Source organism: Ovis canadensis, chromosome 8 (assembly GCF_042477335.2).
Source record: "Ovis canadensis isolate MfBH-ARS-UI-01 breed Bighorn chromosome 8, ARS-UI_OviCan_v2, whole genome shotgun sequence".
NCBI lineage: Eukaryota > Metazoa > Chordata > Mammalia > Artiodactyla > Bovidae > Ovis > Ovis canadensis.
In genome coordinates, this window is record NC_091252.1 from 81012171 (window position 1) to 81033029 (window position 20859).

At 39.6% G+C, this 20859-nt stretch overlaps 1 protein-coding gene across 4 annotated transcripts in view; it reads right to left on the reverse strand.

Moving 5' to 3' along the window:
- EPM2A (EPM2A glucan phosphatase, laforin) overlaps positions 1–20859 on the reverse strand; it is a 115492-nt gene that overhangs the window by 32637 nt on the left and 61996 nt on the right. The window lies entirely within an intron of this gene.

Genomic DNA, 20859 nt, shown 5'->3' on the forward strand with positions numbered 1-20859 from the left:
AGATGTGTATGATTATCTTAATTTTATAGAGGAATAAACAGCAAAGTTTATGCAACTTTCCCATAGCTGATTAATGGTTGAGCTCTTAGTCAAAACTTGTTTTATTGGTCTCAGATTTCCCATTATGCCTTCACTGAAGTTATTTGGCTTTAGAAATTCTCTTAAATGCAGATAAGTGCTAGGTAAAATTCTGATGACCAGAATTTCTTATGCACTGTGCTAAATAATTGTTTATCACTGGGCAAAGCTTTACTATTTCTATCCATATGAATAATCTATTGCTCTCCATTAGCTGAGCTTTTGAGTGGGGGGGGGGCGGTAAGGAAGGAGGGGAATGGAGAGCCAGGTGATATAAGGAATCTGACTGCATCCTGTACAGATAGCAACCCTGTTGAAATGTATCTTACCAAGAAAGATAAAGAAAGGATTTCATTCAGTATGAATAGAAACACAGGAAGCTATTGAAGAATAGACAAAAATGTACTGTTTGAAATCACAGCTGCAAACCTTATCACTTATATTCCGTTACTACAAAGACTAGTCAGCTTTTCTTAGCCAAATGTGAATTAGAAGAAATATAATTTAGTGTTTAGAAAATATGCCTAATTTACCACCCAAGCCATACAATTTTGTCTTGAAGTAAGGAATTCTACATCAGCTTTTTAAAATGATGGTGATTAAGTAGACTACAATATACTTCCAGTCCTCTCTTCTTTTCATTATTCGTGGCACCCTGATGAAAAGTAATTATGCTTTGGTGAATTTTCCTCTTAGATGTAATTTGGACCACTTATCTGAGATTCTCAGAAGGGAGCTGACTTGACAACTAAAGAGAACACCTGTTTCTATCAATGTAAAGGAAGCTTTCCTGAGAGGCTTTTCCTCTGCTTAGCAATGCATAGCATTTCTGCAACCAGAAATATTGAGTGATGTATTAATGAACTGCCTTCTCTATTCAGCAAACAGAATCAGGAATTGAATGGTATATTTTTACATTTACATAAGGGAAGAAGGACTAATGGTCATGAATATAAAATAACCAAAAGAGGAGAGGGAGTGTGGCAGTGATTAGGAGGACTGAGCTAGGCTATCGGCTCTAGTGACTTGCCCTACCTGCATTGAGACCTCTCAGTTACTCAAGTGCATAAAAAAATTCATAACTTGGGATTCTGTTATTTTATTGAATAGGCCAAAGGAGATCTGCAGAAAAGGATGGGATATGTTTTATTGTTTCCAACACACATTATGTGTGTGAAAATTCCATCCATCCTCTTTTCATTGATATTAAAAGCAGGTAGCTGGCATGATACTAACTGTTCATAAAAAGAGTATGGTCCCTCCATTTTATTGAAACACTAAGTAATTCCATTTTCTGACTAGGACCAGTGATGCTTCAAATATAAGAGGCTTTATTTTTTCCTTTTATGATCAATAAAAAGGCTATACTCCTATTACTTTGGCTTTTCCATCCTGTTTTAATGAACATCAAAAAGCACTTTTACAAATATAATCTTTTGACCTCACTGCATTCTTGAGATGAACATCAACAAGTAAAATAAGTACAGCACCAAAGATCTAAAACACAATTTAGGTGGATCTACTGAAAATCAGTTAATGGTATTTAAGGAAATTTGATTTTCTTTGCCTGTACTTTACCATCCCTTTCTGTTTGCTTCTAATGGGAATTTAATTTCCTTCCCTTCCTTTACTGAAAGGAAATGCTGCAACAAGTTGTTTCGGTTGTTAATATTTGTAACACATTAGGAGTTTGCACCCTATCAAGTTTTCTAAGCAAATCCCATGGATGGAGGAGCCTGGTAGGCTGCAGTCCATTGGGTCGCTAAGAACACGACTGAGCGACTTCACTTTCACTTTTCACTTTTATGCTTTGGAGAAAGAAATGGTAACCCACTCCAGTGTTCTTGCATGGAGAATCCCAGGGATGGGGGAGCCTGGTGGGCTGCCGTCTCTGGGGTCGCACAGAGCTGGACACCACTGAAGCGACTTAGCAGCAGCAGCAGCAGCAATACTCAGCACATGAACTTTAAAAAACTTTCCACCGAAACGCAATATACACTAAAAATACATGCAAGTGTACTGCTCAATGATTTTTTTATAAATAATATATTCATATAGCCAGGACCCAAAATCAGAAACAGAATTTCTACCAGGCCCTAGAAGACTCTCCTCACACTCCTTTCTAGTCATTATAAAGATAACCACCATTTGAACTTCTTCTGACCCTAAAGATGTCAGTTCCATAGGGTCAAAGGTAAGTATGTTAAATCTTACAAGCAGGAATTTCCTACTTGTGTGGTTAGGACTGTACACACTCATCGCCACACACTCATCGCCACACACTCATTGCCACAGGCTCAGGTTCAGTCCCCAGTCAGAGAACTATGATCCCACAAAGCTGTGCAACATGACCATAAATAAATCAATAAAATTAATCTTACCAATCCTCATTGATCCCCCAAACATAAACCTGGCTTCAAAATTCTCCATAGTGATAATCAAGTCAGGAGACTAAAAACAATATCTAAATCTATTTGAAAATAATTTAAAACTCTATACCATCTATGTATAAAGATAATAGGCTGCTGCTGCTGCTGCTGCTGCTGCTGCTGCTGCTAAGTCACTTCAATCACATCTGACTCTGTGCGATCCCAGTGAAAGTGAAGTCACTCAGTCATGTCCGACTCGTAGCAACCCCATAGACTGCAGCCTACCAGGCTCCACTGTCCATGAGATTTTCCAGGCAAGAGTACTGGAATGGGGTGCCATTGCCTTCTCCAAAAGATAATATGAAGACATATATATATATATATATATGTATATATATATATATATATATATATGTAAAAGATTTAAGAAATAAACTTCCATGAATCCTTCGTAAAACTACCCTGTAACTTAATTCAACCAACCTGGGGATGATTTTTAAAAGACTAACAGCAGATAATGCCCCTATATGAAAGACATGATCATCAAGCAATTTATTTAAATATGTAATTAAATCTAAAGAGTTGATTATAATGACAAAACAATGTGCTATCACTTAAAAAATAAAGCCATACAATATTAAAAATAAAAATAAATAATTGTAAAGGACAGGGGGAAAAAAACCATTAACACTAAGAATTGAGATTGTAGTCAAGAGAGAGTGGGTTCTTTACCTATCAATGTAATGATATCTACAGTCATTCAAGAGGAGGCCTGTTGGCCTTTGAATTGATTAAATTGAATTTGAAGTAACAGTATGTTCACATTCAAAACATAACCTAAAGGAAGACAAGAAACATTCTGTATATCTTCTAATCATCAGAAAGGAGATCCTATATAAAAGAAAGAATAACAGGAAATATTTAGAAAGCATTAAAAACAGGAAACAAAATAAAATGGTATAATTAAAACTGAGCATCTTATAACACTAAATATTAACACACTATATTTACCTATTAATGGAAAACTACTTTTCCACTGACACAAAATATAAATCTAACTACATGTTAAACATAAAAGGTAAGGTAAAAACACTAATTTGGAAATGAGTAAAATAAGTGGATAGACAAAAATTTACCTTTTTACTATTAATTTGTCCTTAGATTCTAATTTGCAAAAATTAATCAAGGAACAAGATTTTAATGACAGGCAAGATTGAATTCAAGGCAAGAATATTAAAAGATTTCATTTTATATTAAATGAAAGATTTCACTTTTTCAAAGGAGACAACCTTCTGAGTAGAAAATTAAGATTGTATTTTATGACTCAAATAAATATAGAGTTTTTATTGTCTATAAGCGACCAAGGAAATTACTGATCTGCCCAAACTTTTATCCAGGAAGAATTTTCCTACAGAATTCTGGAAAACAAGATTGTTGCTTGTTCATAGTGCCAGTTGGGAAAATAATTAAGCATGTATCAGGCACTTACTGGAGAAGGAAATGGCAACCCACTTCAGTGTTCTTGCCTGGAGAATCCTAGGGACGGGGGAGCCTGGTGGGCTGCCGTGGATGGGGTCGCACAGAGTCGGACACTACTGAAGTGACTTAGCAGCAGCAGGCACTTACTAAGTGTGTTAATGTTTTATCTCCTTTAATCTTGGCAACAGCCTATTAAGGTTTTAGCTCATTGTTATCTTACAGATGATGCACAGCAGTTAAGTAACAAAGCTTTACTGCTTCAGTTCAGTTCAGTTCAGTTCAGTTGCCCAGTCATGTCCTACTCTTTGCAACCTCATGAATCACAGCACACCAGGCCTCCCTGTCCATCACCAACTCCTGGAGTTCACTCAGACTCACGTACATCGAGTACGTGATGCCATCCAGCCATCTCATCCTCGGTCGTCCCCTTCTCCTGTCCCCAATCCCTCCCAGCATCAGAGTCTTTTCCAATGATTCAACTCTTTGCATGAGGTGGCCAAAGTACTGGAGTTTCAGCTTCAGCATCATTCCCTCCAAAGAAATCCCAGGACTGATCTCCTTCAGAATGGACTGGTTGGATCTCCCTGCAGTCCAAAGGACTCTCAAGAGTCTTCTCCAACACCACAGTTCAAAAGCATCAATTCTTTGGCTCTCAGCTTTCTTCACAGTCCAACTCTCACAGCCATACACGACCAGTGGAAAAACCATAGCCTTGACTAGATGGACCTTTGTTGGCAAAGTAATATCTCTGCTTTTGAATATGCTATCTAGGTTGGTCATAACTTTTCTTCCAAGGAGTAAGCATCTTTTAATTTTATGGCTGCAGTCACCATCTGCAGTGATTTGGGGGCCCCAAAAAATAAAGTCTGACACTGTTTTCACTGTTTCCTCATCTATTTCCCATGAAGTGATGGGACCAGATGCCATGATCTTCGTTTTCTGAATGTTGAGCTTTAAGCCAACTTTTTCACTCTCCTCTTTCACTTTCATCAAAAGGCTTTTTAGTTCCTCTTCACTTTCTGCCATAAGGGTGGTATCATCTGCATATCTGAGGTTATTGATATTTCCCCCGGCAATCTTGATTCCAGCTTGTGATTCTTCCAGCCCAGGGTTTCTCATGATGTATTTTGCATATAAGTTAAATAAGCAGGATGACGAGATACAGCCTTGACATACTCCTTTTCCTATTTGGAACTAGTCTATTGTTCTATGTCCAGTTCTAACTGTCACTTCCTGACCTGCATATAGGTTTCTCAAGAGGCAGGTCAGGTGGTCTGGTATTCCCATCTCTTCCAGATTTCTCCACAGTTTATTGTGATCCACACAGTCAAAGGCTTTGGCATAGTCAATAAAGGAGAAATAGATGGTTTCCAGGAACTCTCTTGCTTTTTCCATGATCCAGCGGATGTTGGCAATTTGATCTCTGGTTCCTCTGCCTTTTCTAACACCAGCTTGAACATCAGGGAGTTTACGGTTCACGTATTGCTGAAGCCAGGCTTGGAGAATTTTGAGTATTACTTTACTAGCATGTGAGATGAGTGCAATTGTGCGGTAGTTTGAGCATTCTTTGGCATTACCTTTCCTTGGGATTGGAATGAAAACTGACCTTTTCCAGTCCTGTGGCCACTACTGAGTTTTCCAAATTTGCTGGCATATTGAGTGCAGCACTTTCACAGCATCATCTTTCAAGATTTGAAAGAGCTCAACTGGAATTCCATCACCTCCACTAGCTTTGTTCGTAGTGATGCTTTCTAAGGCCCACTTGACTTCACATTCCAGGATGTCTGGCTCTAGGTGAGTGATCACACCATCATGATTATCTTGGTCGTGAAGATCTTTTTTGTATACTTCTTCTGTGTATTCTTGCCACCTCTTCTTAACATCTTTTGCTTCTGTTAGGTCCATACCATTTCTGTCCTTTATCGAGCACATCTTTGCATGAAATGTTCCCTCGCGTCTCTAATTTTCTTGCATTGATCGCTAAGGAAGGCTTTCTTATCTCTTCTTGCTCTTCTTTGGAACTCTGCATTCAGATGCTTATATCTTTCCTTTTCTCCTTTGCTTTTCGCTTCTCTTCTTTTCACAGGTATTTGTAAGGCCTCCTCAGACAGCCATTTTGCCTTTCTTTTCCATGAGGATGGTCTTGATCCCCATCTCCTGTACAGTCACGAACCTCTGTCCATAGTTCATCAAGCACTCTATCAGATCTAGTCCCTTAAATCTATTTCTCACTTCCATGTATAATCATAAGGGATTTGATTTAGGTCATACCTGAATGGTCTAGTGGTTTTCCCTACTTTCTTCAATTTAAGTATGAATTTGGCAATAAGGCTGCGACGGCACGCAGAGAGCGGGCATCTGCGACAGCGCGCACAGCGCGGCCGAGAGGAGCTACCCCACGTCTGAGGTCAGGGGCGGCAGCCGGAAAGAGTTATCCCGCGTCCGAGGTCAGGGGCGGCGGCTGAGAGTGCCAGGCTGTGACAGCGCAGGAGCAGCGGAGAGGAGCTATCCCCGCCCTGAGGCAAGGGGCGGCGGCCGGGAGGAGCAACCCCACCCACGTCCAAGGAGCAGTGGCTGCGCGGGCGCTGGAGGGCCTAGAGGAGCTATTCCACGTTCAAGGTCAGGGAGGGCAGCGGTGAGGAGATATCCCTTGTCCAAGGTAAGGAGCAGCGGCTGCGCTTTGCTGGAGCAGCCGTGAAGAGATACCCCACGTCCAAGGTATGAGAAACCCCAAGTAAGACGGTAGGTGTTGCAAGAGGGCAGACACACTGAAACCATAATCACAGAAAACTAGTCAATCTAATCACACTAGGACCACAGCCTTGTCTAACTCAGTGAAACTAAGCTCTACTGCTTAGGAATTGTTAAAGTGGAATTCAATACCTGGCAGTTCAACTCAGAGCACATGCTTTTCATGAATACATTAAAATATGATGGAGAGAAAAGGCTACTAACACAGATTGAGTATGCATGTACCTTGAATTCACATGAGGATGACCAGATAACAGTCTAAGACTGAAAGGCTACCTGCACCTCTGCTGATTGGCGGTGATGGGCCTTCTGAGATCCTACAATCCTGGCCAGGACTGGCTAAACACATTACCTAGGCTGAATACCATAAAGTGAGTATGTCAGGGCTCCTCAAGATCACTCCAGATTTGTTGATTTACTAGATGATCTCACAGGACTCAGCATATAGTGTACTTGTGCTGAGATTTTATTACAGTAAAAAGATACAAAGCAAAATCAGCAAAAGGTACATAGGAGAAGGCTGGATGAAACCAGATGCAAGCTTCCAAGAGTCCCCCAAAACACACAGCATAATTGCATGGGCATGCTCAATTCCTCCAGCAACAAGTTGTTAAAATAAATAGGAAGAATTTTCTACCAGGGCAGCTCATTAGAGACACCATCAGTGGTTTTTACCGGAGGCTGAGAAATAGGTATCCTCTGCCTGTGGGCATGCTAAGTCACTTCAGTTGTGTCCAACTCTTGGAGACCCTATGAACTGTAGCCCACCAGGCTCCTCTGTCCGTGGGATTTTCCAAGCAAGAATACTTGAGTGGTTGCCATGTCCTTCTCCAAGGGATCTTCCCCAGCCAGGGATCAAACCCACATCTCTTATGTTACCTGTGTGGGCAGGCAGGTTCTTTACCACTAGCGCCACCTGGGAAGCCCTGCCTAATATGTACCAAAATTCTAGATTCCCAAAAGGAAGGCAGGTGTTAAGTATAAACACATCTTTTTGCAGTTTGGGTGTAGTGAGCCACCATTATTTTTTAGGGAAAATTTTTTTAATCAGTCTTGGGTCAATGGCGGGGGGGGGGGGGGGGGGGGCGGGGTTCTTTATTAGTTAGATTCCCAGAGACCACCAAGACAGCCAACCTTGCAAGCATGTTTTTCAAAGAATAAGCTATTTTAGATCTGCTCTGTTCTTTTTCTGCACAGTGAACATGAAGCAATTACCTTGATCTAAAAATTCCCCTCTATGCTTTGTGATCAATTGACCCTCTAACATATGCATTGATCCTCTACACTTATGACTCTCAGTTATGTGCAAGGCATTGTTTTAAAAGCAGTGAACAGATGTGATGCTGAATTCAGGCATATATCCTTCACTGAAGGAGTATATAGTCTTCTTATAGGCTTCATCGTTAATTAACTTTTACATGGGTTACAATATGGAGGCACGACAACTGGGAATACAACAGTAAGTGAAACGGACAGAGTCTTTACTCTCATTACCAGAAAAGGGGTAGGTGGCATCAGAGAAGGGGCCTGATCTATATCCAGATATGTCAACATGATGACACAGCATTATCGTCATGGAAAACAGTTGACACTGGTACAGTCCTGCTGCCAAAGGAGCCATCTGAAGCTGGATGGGATAATTTCCTGATCCAGTGTGACTATGTCCTATCTGCAGGATGCCATGCACAGTATTTAAAGTCTCAAAATATCCTTGTTCTCCAAGGCTCTATAACACTCCTTTGATAGGGTGGCAACATGAAATTTGCCTAACCATATAGATAAAAATGGGAGCAATTGAATATTGTACTTCTACAGGTCAAATAATCTGAATCTTACATTTATTAGTCAATTTTTTAGGAAATGCTAGAAATTTTTTTTCAGTGTTCTATGCTTTCTTCTCATTTACATTCTTTATTTCTTTTCTTCCATTAGCTCCTTCTCCTTCTGTGCTAGTTTCTCTTAACCACCTGATCCGTAATCTGAGACCTAACTTTCAATTTAAGTAGCATTTTTGTAACAATCTGTATGGTCAGTTGGGATCTGAAGCTGCTACAGGGCAGATTTTAATTGGAATTTTAGAAACAGGAAACAGCCTTTTGTGAAGATTTTCAAGTTCATTTTAAGGACCAATTTCATGCTCTCATCAAATGACAGACATTTTGCTCTTAAAATAGCAGATTTACAATCTCTGTTCCCAGAATCTGCTGAACTCAGACATAAGATCACTCAGGTGACGCATCTCTGGGGACTGCTCTTTAACCTTGTCCTAAACTGTCACTATCAAATTCCCATCAGTTTAGTATATCATAAGTCTATGCTTGGTCTTTCAACTTCTGGGTTAAACTTTGTTTCCTTAATTTGTCTTAGCACGCTAGCTACCTTTATGTGCACGCTACATTTGCTATTAATATTTCAGTTGTCCCAGAAAATCTGTTTGCATTAGCAAGAGGGCAGCCTGAGACAAACATCTTTAAATAAGCTAAAGGAATTGGTCAAGTCAACAAGAAAAAAATATGTTAAGCCAAAATTGGATAGTAAATACTGTCTGCATCTGTCTAAGCATTATGCTTCACCTTCTCTTTATTTTGTGTTTTATCTATAGATATGCTCCATTAAATGACCTGCGCTGAACTACTTTATAGCATTTTTTTTAATGTATGGGCTTCTTATTTTTAATGAATATCTGTAGTTTGGATTCACCATTTACAACACAAAAGATGGTTTTTGCTCCTAGACTCATTATTTCTTCTTCTCCTTGCAATTACTAGACCTCTGAGACAGCTTCAGTCAGAGTTAGTTGTTCCTTACTGTTATTTCTAAAGGCTTCCCTGATTGTTCAGTTGGTAAAGAATCTGCCTGCAATGCAGGAGATCCGCGTGCGATTCCTGGGTCGGGAAGATCTGCTGGAGAAGCCCACTCCAGTATTCTTGGGCTTCCCTTGTGGCTCAGCTGGTAAAGAATCCCCCTGCAATGCAAGAGACCTGGGTTCGATCCCTGGGTTGGGGAGATCCCTGGGAAAAGGGAAAGACTTCCTGCTCCAGGATTCTGGCCTGGAAAATAGTCCATGGGGTCGCAAAGAGTTGGACATGACTGAGCGACTTTCACTTTCATTTTCACTTTATGTCTAATCCTAGAAGATGCCTTTCCTATTCTTTTCATTTAAAACTCAACTTATTTTGTGATGGCATAGTTCACTGAATCCCAGATGGAAGCTATGTTGTTTTCACTAAAATTCATTTCATAATTAAGCAATAAAAGATCAACTAAGGGATGACATGCCTTATAAGGCTATTTCTATTTCAAAAAGCTAAATAGTAGGAAAATCTACTTAGCCTTTTCTAAGTTAAAGTAATAAAAAGCCATCTAAATTCAAAATCCAAAAGTAGTTTTATTTTTAATTAAAGTAATGTCAAGTGTTAATCTTGCCAGTGTATTAGGGGTTTCATACAATTTTTGAATCTCCATTTTCCTACAGTGTTTAGAAATATTTGTTTCTAGGTTTAGATACTTTTCCCTTTGCAAATTCCAGGAAGACTTTTTAAACTCTTGTAGAGGAGGAATACATTTCTTTCCTATTGTCCTTCTATGGGCTTCCCAGGTGGTGTAGTGGTAAAGAACCCGTCTGCCAGTGCAGGAGACCAAAGAGATGTGTGTTCGATCCCTGGGTTGGAAAGATACCCTGGAGGAGGAAATGGCACCCCACTCCATTATTCTTGTCTGGAAAATTCCGTGGGTAGAGAAGCCTGGCAGGCGACAGTCCATGGGGCTGCAAAGAGTCGGGCACAACTGAGCACATAAAGCATTATTGCGGTTTTACTCGCCCAGTAGAATCCTCTGTACATCCTCTAAAACCTACTCCCTGCTTTCATTAGCCTAAATCTGAGAGTAAGGCCCCAGCAGTCCTGTTAAACACTTCCTGTAGCCTGTGGACAGAAAACAATCCTTTCATTATAAAACGAGAGCCTGAACAAGTAGGTGTTATTAAGGTCTGTGTTTGTGTGTGTGTGTGTGTTGCTACATCCAGTGTTTTTTTCAGAGTATTTATCAACTACTTGGTGAAACACTTAGCATTTACATATGCTAAATTAATATTTAATTACCATTGATTTATTTATCAGGAAAAATAAGTCTATAGGACCTTCAAAGCAAAAAATGTAAAGAACTTTAAGAAAGAAGGACAAAAAAGGCAATTCACAACTTATCAAAGCATGAAAATAAAGATCTTACTTTTCAAAAAAAAATCTTTGAATGTACAAGTCATAATAGGGTTTTTATGATGTAGAAATATTCAACAGCAAAACTGATTATCTTATTTAGTATGTAACATACGCATTTTCACTATTCTTTCTTCATTGATCCCTTCTCCGTGGGTTTCATGATTTTGCATTCTGTTTGGCCAAAGATGAGACTATGATCTAAGAAACTAGTCATTTTCAATCTATTTAAATGATCACAATCAATGACCGGCAAAGTAATATACATATACCAACGCTCTGAAAACAGGAAAGAGCATTCCCCAGTGTGTTCATTGACTCCAATATAAGTAGGACCACTGTTCTTCTGGAAGTGGACATTCATAATGGGTAGCATAATTACTTAGACTACTTTCTGATCTGGGTAGAGTCACACAGAAAACTATCAAAACTATTCGGTCTTCAGTACTCATTTTAAATGAGGGAATAACTTCTTTGATTGTCATAGCTACTGTAATATTGGAATTGGGTGAGTCTTGCAAAAATTAAAATTCATGAGTCAATACATTTACATTCCATTAATTACCCAGCTCGTGAGTGTATGTCTACCCAGTCGTGTCCAACTCTTTGCAACCCCATGGACCGTAGCCTGTAGCCAGCCAGGCTTCTCTGTCCACGGCATTTTTCAGGCAAGAATACTGGAGTGGGTTGCCATTTCCTCCTCCAGGGGATCTTCCCAACCCAGGGATCCAACTCGCAACTTCTGCATCTCTGGCATTGGCAGGGGGATTCTTTACCACTGCACCACCTGGGAAGACCTTATTCTGCTCACTCAAACCTAGAAGTCCTGTCTCTTCTCACTCTCATCTGATGACGTTGGTTCCTATCTCATGGAGAAAAGAGAAGCAATCCACATGCCCTCACTACTTCATTGACTTACCTACACACATACCCATTGTCTGCTTCCTCCGAGACCACAGGTGAACTCTTTGCTCTCACGTATTCAGATCACTCTTGTTTACAAAAAATATTTTGCCCCATGATTCTTCCCTTTCTTCTCTAAATCATTAATTGTTTCCACTTTATGGAATCACTGTCTTTAACACCCAAGCATTCTGTAATAGCACCCATTTTACAAATTACCCTCTCCCACCATATATTTCCTTGATTCTCTGCTGTCTTTTATAGCAAAATTGTCGTTTTTCCTCACATAATGACTTAGGAATCCAAATTGCTTAACTTATATGATAGAATAGTCCCCTTTTCTTACTACCATTCCTATAGACACACCCTGAGATCTGAAAATCAAGTTCTCTCTTTTAATCAAGTTTCTCTCTCAGTCTCCTGAACAAGACATTTCAATCATAATTTAAATAACAATGTTGCTGACAATAAAAAAAGGCAGCACAGAATCCAGCTGCTTCCTTTTATACTTGTACATAAGCCACAACAGCACTATCAGCAGAAACTGACTTCTCCATAAACTTTAGCAGACACATTTTAAATGACGCCTAAGAAAAAAAGAATTAAAGGGAAGGTTTACAATTAGTTCATATTACCATTAAGGTGCTAATAGTTATCACTTATTTTTTATATGATACTGAAAATAAATCATCCTAATATAATAATCTATATAACATGAAATATATAATCTATTTAATATATTTTTAAAATTTTATAAATAAAAATATGTATTTTAATCATTAGAAAAACAGGACATCCATCAATTTGACCTTATAAAATATAAACAGCATTATTTATATGAGGAAAAGGAACTCTTTATTCTTTTTTTTTATTTTAAGGAACTCTTTGAAGAAATCTCACACATTCAATTAAATTGTTGCTGTTATTGTTGTTCAGTCACTAAGTTGTGTCCAACTCTTTGCAACCCCATGGACTGTAGTATGCTAGGCTTCCCTGTCCTTCACTACCTCCCTGAGTTTGCTCAAATTCAGGTCTATTGAGCCAGTGATACTATCTAACCATCTCATCCTCTGCTGCCCTCTTTTCCTTTAGCCTTCAATCTGTCCCAGCATCAGGGTCTTTTCCAACGAGTTGGAAGTTTGCATCAGGTGGACAAAGAATTGGAGCGCCAGCATCAGTTCTTGCAATGAATATTCTGGGTTGATTTCCTTTTAGGATTGACTGGTATGATCTCCTTGCAGTACAAGGGACTCTCAAGAATCTTCTCTAGCACCACAGTTCGAAGGCACCAAATCTTTGACGCTCAGCCTTATTTATGATCCAAGCCTCACATCTGCACCTGACTACTGGAAAAACTGTAGCTTTTACTATACAGACCTTTGTGGGCAAATAAATGGATTCATTGCCCAATCAGAAGAACTCAATAAGAAGGAAGATTATGTTTCTATTCTATGCCTAGTATGATGATCAATTATATCTTGGCTTTTATGTTTACAAAAACTTCAAATCATTCAATCAGATGCAAATATCAATTGAAATTACATTCTTCCTTTGGCGAGAAATGTGTTGATTGTGAACTACAGAAGGAGCACAATGTAATTAAATTCTGTTCAGTTCAGTTCAGTTCCTTGGCTCAGTCATGTCCGACTGTTTGCGACCCATGAATCGCAGCACGCCAGGCCTCCCTCTCTGTCCATCACCATCTCCCGGAGTTCACGCAAACTCACGTCCATCGAGTAGGTGATGCCATCCAGCCATCTCAATCTCTGTCGTCCCCTCTTCCACCTGCCCCCAATCCCTCCCAGCATCAGAGTCTTTTCTAATGAGACAACTCTTCACATGAGGTGGCCAAAGTATTGGAGTTTCAGCTTCAGCATCATTCCTTCCAAAGATATCCCAGGGCTAATCTCCTTTAGAATGGACTAGTTCGATCTCCTTACAGTCCAAGCGACTCTCAAGAGTCTTCTCCAACACTACAGTTCAAAAGCATCAATTCTTTAGCACTCAGCTTTCTTCACAGTCTAACTCTCACATCCATACATGACTACTGGAAAAACCATAGCCTTGATTAGATGGACCTTTGTTGGCAAAGTAATGTCTCTACTTTTGAATATGCTATCTAGGTTGGTCATAACTTTCCTTCCAAGGAGTAAGTGTCTTTTAATTTCATGGCTGCAATCACCATCTGCAGTGATTTTGGAGCCCCCCAAAATAAAGTCTGACACTGTTTCCACTGTTTCCCCATCTATTTCCGATGAAGTGATGAGACCAGATGCCATGATCTTCGTTTTCTGAATGTTGAGCTTTAAGCCAACTTTTTCACTCTCCTCTTTCATTTTCATCAAGAGGCTTTTTAGCTCCTCTTCACTTTCTGCCATAAGGGTGGTATCATCTGCATATCTGAGGTTACTGATATTTCTCCTGGCAATCTTGATTCCAACTTGTGCTTCTTCCAGCCCAGGGTTTCTCATTATGTATTCTGCATATAAGTTAAATAAGCAGGGTGACAATATACAGCCTTGACGTACTCCTTTTCCTATTTGGAACCAGTCTGTTGTTCCATGTCCAGTTCTAACTGCTGCTTCCTGACCTGCATATAGGTTTCTCAAGAGGCAGGTCAGGTGGTCTGGTATTCCCATCTCTTCCAGATTTCTCCACAGTTTATTGTGATCCACACAGTCAAAGGCTTTGGCATAGTCAATAAAGGAGAAATAGATGGTTTTCAGGAACTCTCTTGCTTTTTCCATGATCCAGCGGATGTTGGCAATTTGATCTCTGGTTCCTCTGCCTTTTCTAACACCAGCTTGAACATCTGGAAATTCATGGTTCACCCATTGCTGAAGCCTGACTTGGAGAATTCTGAGGACTACTTTACCAGCGTGTGAGATGAGTGCAATTGTGCGGTCGTTTGAGCATTCTTTGTCATTGCCTTTCTTTGGGATTGGAATGAAAACTGACCTTTTCCAGTCCTGTGGCCACTGCTGAGTTTTCCAAACTTGCTGGCATATTGAATGCAGCAGTTTCACAGCATCATCTTTTAGGATTTGAAATAGCTCAACTGGAATTCCATCACCTCCACTACCTTTGTTCATAGTGATGCTTTCTAAGGCCCACTTGACTTCACATTCCAGGATGTCTGACTCTAAGTGAGTGATCACACCATCGTGATTATCTGGGTTGTGAAGATCTTTCTTGTACAGTTCTTCTGTGTATTCTTGCCACCTCTTCTTAATATCTTCTGCTTCTGTTAGGTCCATACCATTTCTGTCCTTTATCGAGCCCATCTTTGCATGAAATGTTCCCTTGGTATCTCTGATTTTCTTGAAGAGATCTCTAGTCTTTCCCATTCTGTTGTTTTCCTCTATTTCTTTGCATTGATCGCTGAGAAAGGCTTTCTTATCTCTTCTTGCTATTCTTTGGAATTCTGCATTCAGATGTTTATATCTTTCCTTTTCTCCTTTGCTTTTTGTTTCTCTTCTTTTCACAACTATTTGTAAGGCCTCCCCAGACAGCCATTTTGCTTTTTGGCATTTCTTTTCCATGGGGATGGTCTTGATCCCTGTCTCCTGTACAATGTCATGAACCTCATTCCATAGTTCATCAGGCACTCTATCTATCGGATCCAGGCCCTTAAATCTATTTCCTACTTCCACTGTATAATCATAAGGGATTTGATTTAGGCCATGCCTGAATGGTCTAGCCATTTTCCCTACTTTCTTAAATTTAAGTCTGAATTTGGCAATAAGGAACTCATTATCTGAGCCACAGTCAGCTCCCAGTCTTGTTTTTATTGACTGTATAGAACTTCTCCATCTTTGGCTGCAAAGTATATAATCAATCTGATTTCGGTGTTGACCATCTGATGATGTCCATGTATAGAGTCTTCTCTTGTGTTGTTGGAAGAGGTCGTTTGCTATGACCAGTGCATTCTCTTGGCAAAACTCTATTAGTCTTTGCCCTGCTTCATTCCGTATTCCAAGGCCAAATTTGCCTGTTACTCCAGGTGTTTCTTGACTTCCTACTTTTGCATTCCAGTCCCCTATAATGAAAAGAACATCTTTTTGGAGTGTTAGTTCTAAAAGGTCTTGTAGGTCTTCAAAGAACCGTTCAACTACAGCTTCTTCATTGTTACTGGTTGGGGCTTAGACTTGGATTACTGTGATATTGAATGGTTTGCCTTGGAAACGAACGGAGATCATTCTGTTGTTTTTGAGATTGTATCCAAGTACTGCATTTCGGACTCTTTTGTTGACCATGATGGCTACTCCATTTCTTCTAAGGGATTCCTGCCCACAGTAGTAGATATAATGGTCATCCAAGTTAAATTCACCCATTTCAGTCAATTTTAGTTTGCTGATTCCTAGAATGTCGATGTTCACCCTTGCCATCTCCTGTTTGACCACTTCCAATTTGCCTTGATTCATGAGCTTAACATTCCAGGTTCCTATGCAATATTAATATTTCTCTTTACAGCATCAGACCCTGCTTCTATCACCAGTCACATCCACAACTGGGTATTGTTTTTGTTTTGGCTCCATCCCTTCATTCTTTCTGGAGTTATTTCTCCACTGATCTCTAGTAGCATACTGGGCAACTACTGACCTGGGGAGTTCCTCTTTCAGCATCCTATCATTTTGCCTTTTCATACTGTTCATGGGGTTCTCAAGACAAGAATACTGAAATGGTTTGCCATTCCCTTCTCCAGTGGACCACAGTCTGTCAGATCTCTCCCCCATGATCCACCCATCTTGAGTGGCCCCACAGGGTATGGCTTAGTTTCTTTGATTTAGACAAGGCTATGGTCCTAGTGTGATTAGATTGACTAGTTTTCTGTGATTATGGTTTCAGTGTCTGCCCTCTGATGCCCTCTTATAAAAGCATATTAAAAAGAAGAAAATGACTTTTCCAACAAAGGTCCATCCAGTCAAAGCTATGGTTTTTCTAGTGGTCGTATATGGACTTGAACATTGGACCATAAAGAAACTGAGCACCGAAGAACTGATGCTTTAGAACTATAGTGTTGGAGAAGACTCTTGAGAGTCCCTTGGACTGCAAGGAGATCCAACCAGTCAATCCTAAAGGAAATCAAAGAGTTGGACACCATTGAGTGACTAAAGGAAATAAGTCCTGAATATTCATTAGAAGGACTGATGCTGTAGCTGAAACTCCAACGCTTTGGCCACCTGATGCAAAGAACTGACTCATTAGAAAAGACCTTGATGCTAGGAAAGATTGAAGGCCAGAGGAGAAGGGGACGACAGAGTATGAGATGGTTGGATGGCATCACCAACTCAGTGGACATGAGTTTGAGCAAGCTCCGGGAGTTGGTGATGGACAGAGAAGCCTGGTGTGCTGCAGTCCATGGGTTTGCAAAGAGTCATACACAACTGAGTGACTGAACTGAACTGAATAAGTATTAAGGATTAATTGTTCACTGACTATATATAAAGTTGTATATTTCCAAATATTTCTGAAGAGTGGGAATGAATGTAGGTCCTGGGATTATAAAAATGAAGTAAAGTGTCACCTAGAAGCAGCACAAGATTACAGGCATTTGATGGCTCCCTCTGAAGCCAAAGAAGCTGATATGGAGTACAGTCACTGTTAGGTCAATATAGCAGCAAAATGTTGCATAATGCTTTTGTCTTTAACTGTAATCCTTGATTATTTCTAGAACTGCCTTTGGCATTCATCAAGTTCAACTAGCTCACTTTGCAAATCAGGAGACTGAAATTCAGAACTGTTATAGGATTTTCCCAAGGTTGCCCTGCAGTAAATGAGAGAGCTAGGCTGGCACCAAATTCCTCACTCTTTCTCCAAAGTAATTAATGCCATTCATTTGGAAAATGTGCTAGATAAAACAGTATCCAAAATGTGTGAAATTATTATTCTACAGTGTATAAAATAATTTTGACTTTTGAAAATTACCCAATATCTTTTCTTCATAAACCAAAGAGGCTACAAAGTATAAGTGTGCTTTTATAACACATTTTCTAAACTATAACATTTTTATAAGAGTTTAAAGTGTGACTCATAAAGTCTAATTTATGGCTCTTGAAATGTGTTTAATTGGCAATAAGTCATTTCAAGGTACAGATAGCACAGTCCCTTCCCACTAAAGTCTCATTAGGTTAGTTATCTCTGTCTTTAATGCAAACATTCATTCTTTGGCATAAAAAAAATCTGTCAATGAGAGAGATGTAGTTTGGTACCAAATATATGAATATGGAAGTGCATACCAATTTATAAAATCTCATTCTGGCATGGTAGAATCTTACTTAGTTTGGAGGACAAAATACAACCTAAATGTTAGAAATGAAGAATGTACTTAATATTTATTGAGCTACTCTTTACCAAGTTTATGTCAGACATTTTGAATACTTTATTTAACTTTAATTTTATTGCAGAAAAATTGATTTCACAGATCTAACTTGACTTTTACCAAATCCCTTTACAACAAGAATAAAGACAGTCTGTCAGAAATTAAACACATAAAACCCCAAGAAAGAGATAACGTGAGGAAAGACAACAACAGAATTGTGGAAACTGGAAAGCAATTGATTGATGACTGAATAATTTAACAGACTGAGGAAAAATAAATTCAAAGGTCAACAGTAAAGAAAGCTGAGAACTGACTGGAATTGAACTACAGAATCCCCAACGGGCTCAGAAACTGGATTTCCAGGTACTTCCAAATGTAAGTGAAAAGCACAGAACTGGCAAGTCTGTTTAGGACACAGCCAGACCCTCAGATTCATTTTCCCACTCTTTTCAGCTGGGACACTTTGCCTCCATGCTCCTGATAAAGAGTAGAACTGTGTTCTCTGTGGAAGGTTAAACAAGTCTCTGAACTGGGCAACACAGATAATTAAATGAAGAGTTTCTGGAAAACAAAAAGATGATAGCAGAAATAAAAAACTAAATATTAGTGATGGGTGATTAAGTAAGTTAAGAAAATCTGTCAGAACAGAAATTTAAAAAAAAAAAAACCCGCAGATAAGCAAAATATAAACGACTCAGACTAGGATTCCAGTATCTGAATAATAGAAGGTTCAGAAAGGGAAATCAGTCATCAAAGAAATAATTCAAGTAGTTTACCTAAAAAGAATTTGGAACTTCAGAATTTACAGATTTAGGAAATCTACTCACTGAGAGCTTAGCAAAATGCATAAAACAATGGCCACATCAAGACATTCCATCATTAAATTTCACAATACTGAAAATGAAGATTCTGACAGCTTCTCCAGATGGGAAAAAAACACAGTTCAAACCTAAAGGATCAGGAGCCATAATGGCTTCAATACTCAATAGCAAAGCTGGAAGGAATACATTCTTTGCAGAAGATTTAGATATATGTGAACAGTTAGGGGTGTTAAATAGCATTTACACAGGCATATGAATAAACATGGATACTGATCTCATTAGGATGATGGTATAACTATATTGAGAGGACTGAACAAGAGAAGGATGTCACTGAGGTTTGTGGGGGAACAGGAAGCAAAAAGAGTGACAGTTTCATTTTTCATGGTGTGAAAGCAGTAGATAATAACAAAAACTAAAATCAAGAAGTAGTAATATAGTCATATTTTTTATCATTTGTTTGTGTGTGTGCTCACTCAGTCATGTCCGACTCTTTGCAATCCCATGGACTGTAGCACCAGGCTCCTCTGTCCATGGAATTTTCCAGGCAAGAATACTGCATTGGGATGTCATGTCCTCCTCCAGGAGATCTTCCCAACCCAGGATTTGAATCCCCATTTCTTGTGTCTCCTGCATTGGCAGGGGGATTCTTTACCACTGTACCACCTGGGAAGCACTATTTAGCATTTATCTGAAGGTACCTTTGATGGTGTGGATCACAATAAACTGGAAAATTCTGAAAGAGATGGGAATCCCAGACCACCTGACCTGCCCCTTGAGAAACCTGTATGCAGGTCAGGAAGCAACAGTTTGAACTGGACATGGAACAACAGACTGGTTCCAAATAGGAAAAGGAGTACTTCAAGGCTGTATATTGTCACCCTGCTTATTTAACTTACATGCAGAGTACATCATGAGAAATGCTGGGCTGGAGGAAGCACAAGCTGGAATCAAGATTGCCGGGAGAAATATCAATAACCTCAGATATGCAGATGACACCACCCGTATGGCAGAAAGTGAAGAGGAACTAAAGAGACTCTTGATGAAAGTGAAAGAGGAGAGTGAAAAAGTTGGCTTAAAGCTCAACATTCAGAAAACTAAGATCATGGTATCCAGTCCCATCACTTCATGGCAGATAGATGGGAAAACAGTGGAAACAGTGGCTGACTTTATTTTCTTGGGCTCCAAAATCACTACAGATGGTGATTGCAGCCATGAAATTAAAAGACACTTACTCCTTGGAAGGAAAGTTATGACCAACCTAGATAGCATATTAAAAAGCAGAGACATTCCTTTGTCAACAAAGGTCCATCTAGTTAAGGCTATGGTTTTTCCAGTGGTCATGTATGGATGTGAGAGTTGGGCTATAAAGAAAGCTGAGTGCCAAAGAATTGATGCTTTTGAAGTATGGTGTTGGAGAAGACTCCTGAGAGTTCCTTGGACCACAAGGAGATCCAACCAGTCCATCCTAAAGGAGATCAGCCCTGGGTGTTCATTGGAAGGACTGATGCTAAAGCTGAAACTCCAATCCTTTGGCCACCTGATGTGAAGAGCTGACTCACTGGAAAAGACCCTGATGCTGGGAAAGATTGAGGGCAGGAGGAGAAGGGGACAACAGAGGATGAGATGGTTGGATGGCATCATTGACTCGATGGACATGGGTTTGGATGGACTCCAGGAGTTGGTGATGGACAGGGAGGCCTGGTTTGCTGTGGTTCATGGGGTCGCAAAGAGTCGGACACGACTGAGCGACTGAACTGAACTAAAATTAGCAAATAATCAGCTTAAAGATGTGAAGGCGGTTTTCTACAGACACACCAAATGAGTGGTGATACAGAGTTTGGGGCGTGGCAGACTTTTCTTCATAATAAAGCCTATTGATCTACTAGATTCGTGAAACATGTGCATGTACACCTTGGTTGACT